The sequence below is a fragment of the Triticum aestivum genome, chromosome 4B (assembly GCF_018294505.1).
Source record: "Triticum aestivum cultivar Chinese Spring chromosome 4B, IWGSC CS RefSeq v2.1, whole genome shotgun sequence".
Classification (NCBI taxonomy): Eukaryota; Viridiplantae; Streptophyta; class Magnoliopsida; order Poales; family Poaceae; genus Triticum; species Triticum aestivum.
This window is the reverse complement of record NC_057804.1, coordinates 239,115,500-239,123,534: the sequence shown is the minus strand read 5'-3', so window position 1 is coordinate 239,123,534 and position 8,035 is coordinate 239,115,500. Positions and strand designations below refer to the sequence as shown.

General features: G+C 44.9%; 1 long non-coding RNA gene across 1 annotated transcript; it reads left to right on the top strand.

Annotated features, from left to right (window-relative positions):
• The first annotated feature begins 2,343 nt into the window (after window positions 1-2,343).
• Window positions 2,344-7,639, top strand: LOC123094744 (uncharacterized). The gene is made up of 5 exons (XR_006445942.1): window positions 2,344-3,390; window positions 3,691-5,313; window positions 5,384-5,452; window positions 5,877-6,004; window positions 7,160-7,639. It is a non-coding gene; the product is annotated as an uncharacterized lncRNA (long non-coding RNA).
• The last annotated feature ends 396 nt before the right edge of the window (window positions 7,640-8,035 follow it).

Genomic DNA, 8,035 nt, shown 5'->3' with positions numbered 1-8,035 from the left:
AGGACTTGGGCACTCTGTGTGCCCTTGCCATTGCATTTGGTGCATCGGTTTGAGTTCTCCTCGGTGATACGTGGAAGTGAAGTTTGAGAAGCTTATTACTCTTGGGTGTTTGGGCACCCTAGAGCTTGTTCCTCTTGGGTGCCTTGGCGCCCTAGACGGTTGGTGGTGTTCAGAGCTCAATCGTTGTGGTGTAAAGCTCCGAGCAAGCGTCGGGGTCTCCAATTAGGTTGTGGAGATCGCCCTGAGCAATTTGACGGGTACCGGTGACCGCCCCCAAGGGTTGGCAAAGTGTACGGGTTCGGTGACCGCCCCCAAGGGTCGCCATTTGTATGGGTTTGGTGACCGCCCTCAAGGGTCCCTTAGTGGAATCACGACATCTTGCATTGTGCGAGGGCGTGAGGAGATTACGGTGGCCCTAGTGGCTTTTTGGGGAGCATTGTGCCTCCACACCGCTCCAAACGGAGATTAGCATCCGCAAGGGTGTGAACTTCGGGATACATCGTCCTCTCCGTGTGCCTTGGTTATCTCTTACCCGAGCCCTTACTTATGCACTTTACTTTGTGATAGCCATATTGTTCTTTGTCATATATCTTGTTGTCACATAGTTGCTTATCTTGCTTAGCATAAGTTGTTGGTGCACATAGGTGAGCCTAGTTGTTGTAGGTTTTGTGCTTGACAAATTAACCGCTAGGTTTATTCCGCATTTGTTTAAGCCTCTACCGTAATTATTTTAAAACGCCTATTCACCCCCCTCCCTCTAGGCGACATCCACGATCTTTCACATGTCCTAAGGACAAGGTATGTGCCCCCTTCCTTGGTCACTTGCATATACCATTAAGTACGTTGGATTAGTACAATTTTCAACCCATTTAAAGGAAGAGATGGACCTATCGCTGGTGGTGCTTACACAAACTATTTCTTTTGATGCTACATTTCTAATGAAAATCCACGTATACCTTCAAGCCGGATTAAAATTACACGTGCGTTACACGTGCGCATTTACTAGTATGATTAGAAGTTAACAACTACACTTAAAAGCGACCAGGTTTGGCTTGACGCCGGCGGCCTCGGTTCCTCAAACACGTTGAGCGCGCCGTCGAATTGGCCAGCTCCAGAAGAACATGTCCAGGTCGCCTTGGCAGGTCGCGAAGATCTGGCGGGGCCGCCCCTTCCTCCCCTCACTGTAGACGCCGTGCTCCGCCGCCACCCGGGCTCGCTCGCACCGCAGGCAGGCTCGCCCCGCCCTTGAAGTTGTGCGTGATGATCGGCATGAAGTACATCATCGTCGAGACGGGACTGAAGCTGAGCGTGATGATCGGCATGAAGTACATCATCATCATCGTCGCCCCGCCCCTTCTTCTTCTTCTTCTTCTTCTTCTTCTTTTCTTCTTCTTCTTCTTCTTCTTCTTCTTCTTCTTCTTCTATTATGGTGTTGTCATCTTTGTGTAATGCTTGCTAATTCAGGTGTTAAATTCCGAACCTTCCTAGTGACACTATCTCATTTGCTAGGTGATCAATAAATATATATAGAATTGTTCTCTCAAAGTCAGCTTTTGTTTTTGCTATTTGTACAGAAATTGACAGTTTTTAGATGGACCCACTAGGGATGGTATTTGGAAAGAAATTGTTCTCTGAAAGTCAACTTTTGTTTTTGCTATTTGGACAGAAATTGACAGTTTTAAATTCTAGAAGGTACTAACAAGTTTACTATGTGATGAAAAACAGAGTTGTCTCTGAAAATTGATTTATTGAATTGCCGCATCAGCAAAAAATTGAAATATCTCCCTGAAAAGCATGGAAGGAATTGCTAGGAGGACACAAATAAGTCTCTGAATGTCAATGTCTGATGCACAATGCTAAAAATTCCAAAACGGCTAATTGTTCTCCTGCATTTACTGCATGGAATTTATAATCTTAACCTGGTTCTCACCCCAAAACTTCCCTGGTTCACAGCAGGTTTTGGCTGCAGCACCCCCACACCACTTCATAAATGCAGCTACTGATACGAGTCATTTAAAGATGGACCCACTAGTTCTTTGTATTTAGAAGATGTATCTGGAGCGTATCTCTGAATTGTAAAATGATTTCAGCATTCAATGACATGATCTGCCTAAAGTAATGTGAGGCGTGGATATCAGTGGGTGGAGCACCTCGGTGCCACAAATCCTCATCCGCCTCACATCGTGTAAAGTTCAGTAGTACAAGCTCGCCCAACGCTGGCGCCATCTTGTAGGCTTGTATTGACCATCGAATACCCAAACAGGCCGCGCAGGTACTCGTACACACATGGGCAGGAGCCTCAAGCTATGGCCGGCGAGCTCGCCCGTGCCAGTTATCGATCTCTCGCCCACGCCCCATAGCCGCCTCGCCGCCGCCCCAGTGCATGCCAAGCCGCGCCGGCCTGCCACCGCCCTGCTCCTTAGTCACTCCGCGCGCAGGTTCCTTGTCGTGGCCGCGTCGCGCCGGCCCGCGTTTCCACCGTTGGCCGCGCCGCGTCCAGCTTGCTATCGTGGTCGCGCCGTGCCCGCGCCCTGCCGTGGTCATGCCGCGCCCGCTCCATGTTATGGTCGTGTCGTGCTCGCTCCCTGCCCGCCAGGCCCGACTCGTTGTCGTGGCCGCGCCAAGCTCCCTGCCCGCCAGGCCCGACTCGTTGTCGTGGCCGCGCCAAGCTCCCTGCCCTGGCCATGCCCGGCTCCCTGCCGTGGTCGCGCCGCGCCCGCTCACTGTCGTGGCCGCGCCGCACGGGCGCGCGCTTTCGCCATCAGTCGCGCCACGCTCAGCTCACTGTCATGGCTGCACCAAGCTCCATGCCCTGGCTGGTGCGCCGCGGGTGTGAGGAGGAAGGGGACGAGGGGATAATGTCTTTTTTAGCAGCGAACGAGGGAATTAAACACAATAAGCGTCGCGTTAAGGACGCTCATTCGCGTGGTACACCTGTCCGATTTTACTGTGCATGTTTTACTGTACCGAACGAAACAAGACTTGTTCATGATCGCTCGACTGGGTAGCGGGCCGCTTAATCCCCCCACGCTCAGCGCCCCTCTCCTTCCACTCCCACAGCTAGGGTTAGCGTCGCCGCTGCCCTCCCCGCGCTCGCGCCTAGAGCTTCCGCGCCGCCATGTCCCCTCGCGCAAGCCGGCCTCACCGCAGAAGAGGGTCGTCCATGGAGCCTGTATCCCCGTCGTCGACCTTGCGCACATGAAAGGTCGCTGCTGCTGGTCGTGGTCACCCAGGTTGACAGAGCGCCCACTGCCCTGCAGCTCATCATGGAGCCTTGAACTCAAGGTTAGCGACGAAGATGGGCGTCCCTACTGGTGGCCTGCGGAGAAGTACCCGATGGTGATGGTGGACGTGGTGGACGAGGAACATGTCGAGATCGAGGGTGTCAAGGTATGTACGGTCGCTTGCTCCCCCTGTCCTCCCCCTATCGATCTCGAGATGTATTGATGAATGATGATTGGGTTGTTCAATTTGGTGCTTCTGAGCGAGGAAGACTGCAGCGTGGGATGTCCTGAGTAAAATTTGTGCTTGTTGATTGATGCCCATGTGGAGCTATGCATTTATCCCAAGGGGAAATTTTCTGGCTTGCTTCACGGGCCATAGCTCCTCCTCACCAGCCCCACTTTGTCTCCCTGTGATTTAGTTGTTCCTGATCTTGGTGGCTGACATGTGTCAAATTTTCATTGGCAGGGCTACTAATGCAGAGGAGCAAACTGGAAATTCCACCTGCATATTTTAGGTAATTTATATCATGTTTTTAAACCCTTTGTGTGCATATGGTAGGCACGAACTTGTCCCTGCAGCTCATGATAAGAGTAGGACCTTAAATTCCCTAGAATGAGTTCTTATAGCCTTTTGTCATTCTAGTGTGTATTTTCAATGGAAATAATCCAAGGGCAATCTTAGCTTATTCGTTGATCTGTTCTGAACCATGGTTCATACATATATTGTTGCAGTTGCCAATTAGAACAGTGTGATATACAACAATTCGAGTTCCACATCTGTTTAAAGGACTTCTGATCTCATCTCACCTTCTTGGCAGAGTGTTCAATTAAAATCATATTTATTACTGGGTTGGAGCAGATGGATTGATTTCTACATGCAAAGTAACGCATCAGGTTGAGTTGAACGTGTGGTACTTTGCACCTTTGGTTATATATATCTCATTAGTATGACTATTTATTAGCATGATGGTTATGATAGAATGTTGTAATACAACAAGGAACACAATTACCTATACTTAACTAAATGATAAATCACTAACCCTTTTTACTAGAGTTTGCATTAGGCCAATCGACATGCTGCTATTAGATCCAAGTACACTCTACAACTCATGAGTATTTCTTTAGTATCTCACTTCTAATATGGTGTCTGCTCTGTTCGAGGTTATGTGTCCTCACTAGCGGTAGCAGCACCTTTGCCATCGTCCTTCTCTTCTACATTCACTTTTTTTAATCCCGTGTTGTTTAGATAAAATTTGGTGGTTTAGATGAAATTTTATCGGAGGGTTTCCCAATCATTAATTTTGTGGTGCTAATTTGTTCTTAATTTCTTATGTCTCTAGGTGTCCGCATTTTCTCTTGTAAACCTCTTTTACTTGCCTATCTCCCTACCGGTATACATGTCTTTAATGGATAGTTTATTATACAGAGTTTTCTTTCATAATTTTTAAAAAAATTCTCGATGAATGACGGGTAGTGTCCTACTAGAATATTGGGAAAATGAAAATCGACTCTGGTTATTCACTTATTCTAGCATGATCACTATCACACTGAGTTTTTTTGCATGCTGTGACACCAATATACTTGTAATCTTAGTACTGGGTTCTTCTAAAGGATGATTTTCTTCTCATACTACAGCTGGAATGATCAAAATATGTGATCTCGAAGTCACTGTTCTTCATGCTTACTTATCATTATATTGTTGTCATTGGATATTATATAGAGACCAAGACTGCATATGGAAGTCATTTTATAAGCTTTAGAGTTCCAGCAACGAGAAAGAAAATTTGCGATATCATGTTTAGTAGGTCTATAGTTTTCTTACTCCTATATTGGGTGTTGCATAATGAGCTAATTGATATTGGACATTATGTAGAGTCTTAATTATCTTCATTGCAGTATCACATTATTTGACTCTGTTGATTCATTGTGCTTGCCATTAGTATTGTGAAAACATCTGCCTTCTTTGCAGTAATTTTGAAGATATATTTTATGTGGGTCATTTTATAAACTATGTGAAGGATGAAGCACGCATTGTCCCAGACATCCCTGACTGGTTCGTCGAAAAAGATCAGCTCTTCACCAGTATAAAGTAGGTTATATACTTTCTTTTTCTCCTTGACTGAAGTGTTAAGGTGTTGTAATGTATAATTTCTAATTAGGTAATTCGAGTTGCGATCTCAAGAAAAGGACAATACCCAGTTGGATTCATTCACTTCGGCAGTTTTTCAGTAAGTAGTTGTGTAAATTCTGATCTCTTTTTAATTTGTATAATTCAAGTTATGACCAAGTAGTATATCTTAGTTTTTAAATGATTACAGGAGCCTGACAAGGCAATAAAAGAAATGGATGTGGTGAAAGACATGCTATTGGGAGGTGTTATGTTGTTGAGATTCTAGACTCTTTGATTGATTAGATGTGTGTAGACAACATAGAAATGCACAAGACAGCCGCGGGAGGTGCGCCATTGGAAAGTTTGGCCACCATTTACTTGTCTAGGCATGCAGAGCTATTCTTCCTTCTCTTGTGTTTATATGATTGGATATTTGCATATGCCCAAATATCTTTACCAAAACACATGACGATAGGATGATTTCAGCAATCAAGTTGACTTGCAACCCAGTTTTATTTATTGTTCATTCCCTTCTGTTGCAGGGTCTTTTGTGTAGTGGCGTACTGTTGTTGGTAACCTTGCATAGTTATTTGCGTTTCAAGTGACAATTCAAATGCTAACAATGATTGGTGTGGGGCTCGGTGGTACAGTTCCCTGACCTTCCAGTCAGGTAAGACATTGAACACTAGATTTATACATTGTCCTTGATCTCATGATGTTCAATCGTACATTCATGTCACACGGTGCTCGGGGAAGCTGAGAAACATATCTTTGCTGAAGAAAATAAATGAATCTGTGAATTGGAGGATGTGTTCTCACCTTCTTAATGCTCACATCCTCTTACCTTCAATTTGAATGCTACTTAATGAGTTTCCATTGCCAGCAAATGAAACAGTCTCTGGAGCATTCGATTATTGTAGGTCATTAGATAGTGTTAAATTGATTTAAAGGCAAATCTTATCAAGCAAAACTAAACCATCTTTCTATTGTGTTAGCTCTAGATTTTGTAGATATGAAAAACATGATGCCAATCGCACATATTACATTTGAGTTCTCAAGGCTCACAAGAACAATGGACAAGTTTCTGCGGGTGCTTATTTACTATTTTGTTCTATTCTTCTCCACACTATTGAAAACCAGCATACCCCAGACATGTAAAGAAAGGAAGTTACAGGGTATGATACATTATATATCATCATATTTCTGTAACTTTTGCCTTGCGGTCTTCAGTACTTGTGGTTAGCTGATATTTTTCCTGATTCTACTGATTCCTTTGAGCATGGCTATCTGGCATGGTTTGCAATGTTAATGGTGGCCCGAAGATTTTGTAGAAGCATTTGTGTGTTCTCAAGTTTAGGAGTTACAAGGAGCAATGGTAGAATTTGGCAATCTGTTATGGTTTTGCACTTTTGCGTGTCTTCTTCCGGAGAATGATCTTAGCTTAATTACTTAGCTTGATGTCTTTTTTCTAGGATGATCCTTGGCCCAGTTACTTAGCTTGACGTATTTTTTCTAGGATGATCCTTAGCTTAGTTACTTAACTTGATGTCTTTTTTCTAGGATAGGTCTGGAGCTTGGGTCCACTTATGTCTAAGTTGGAGCCTTTTCTCCAAACAATTTATAATATTCATCTCAGTTATTTATAAATTTAGCATCTAATTCTTCTCATTCAATGATAATTAAGCCTGTTCCATCTGCCACTTCATTTGGTTGTCCGCTAATTCGGTTAAAGGTTTCATTATTCATTACATTTTTAAGCTTGGAGCTTTTTTATTTCCTACTAGAGGCATTTGAATTAACCTTATTACTGTCCCAAACTATGTAGATGTTCCACGAGATGGTCCAATGGTGGAATATGAGAAGAGAATTGCATCAGGAGATATTGAAGATGGTGATAGCTTCCAGGTTATTGCATTGGACCTGATCAATGCTTTTCTTACATGATCTCCTTCATATTTGGTTCTGGATGCATGGTTTCCATCTACCCTTGATAGTGCGCACATGCACACCAGGACTGAAAATCGTCAATGAACATTGTAAATCGGCTGCCGCGCGTTGGTAGTGCCCCCTCTTCTAAAGACACTGCGGCATAGTCGCGTCGACCTCAGCGGCAGGCGCAATGACTGGTTGCACTATGGCGAGCAGGAACTCTCAATTGACAAGCGGCCAGTGTTCCAGTTCCACACCCCCCTCGAGCTGGCAAAGATGACGGCGAGCGTTAGCTCGCGGGGGCAGCATAGGGCAATGGGGATGTTGTAACGCCCCGGATGCAACTTTCCATATTCGTAACTCCAACTCTTGCCTTTTCCGGAGATGTGTTATGTTATTTTCCTCCGTGGTTGGGTTTTTGTCTGTTGTTTTGCTTTTTGTTCTTGTTATGCATCTCGTCTTATGTCATCATTCGCATTGCATCGGCATCATTTTCATAAAACTTGCATCCGTTCGGGTTCCGCCGGTTCTCTCCGTTGTCCGTTCTGAGCCAGACACTCTCGCACGCGCCCGCGGCACCTCCGAAATATTATTTATAAGTGGCATAAAAATGTTCTCGGAATGGGTTGGAACTTGGCATGCGGTCTTATTATAGTGTAGACAGGCCGCCTGTCAAGTTTCGTCACATTCGGAGCTCGCTTGATAGCCCAACCGTTAAATATATAGCGGCACCGTTGCCGGTATTTACGTCGGACGTTTTCGGTCTCCGGAA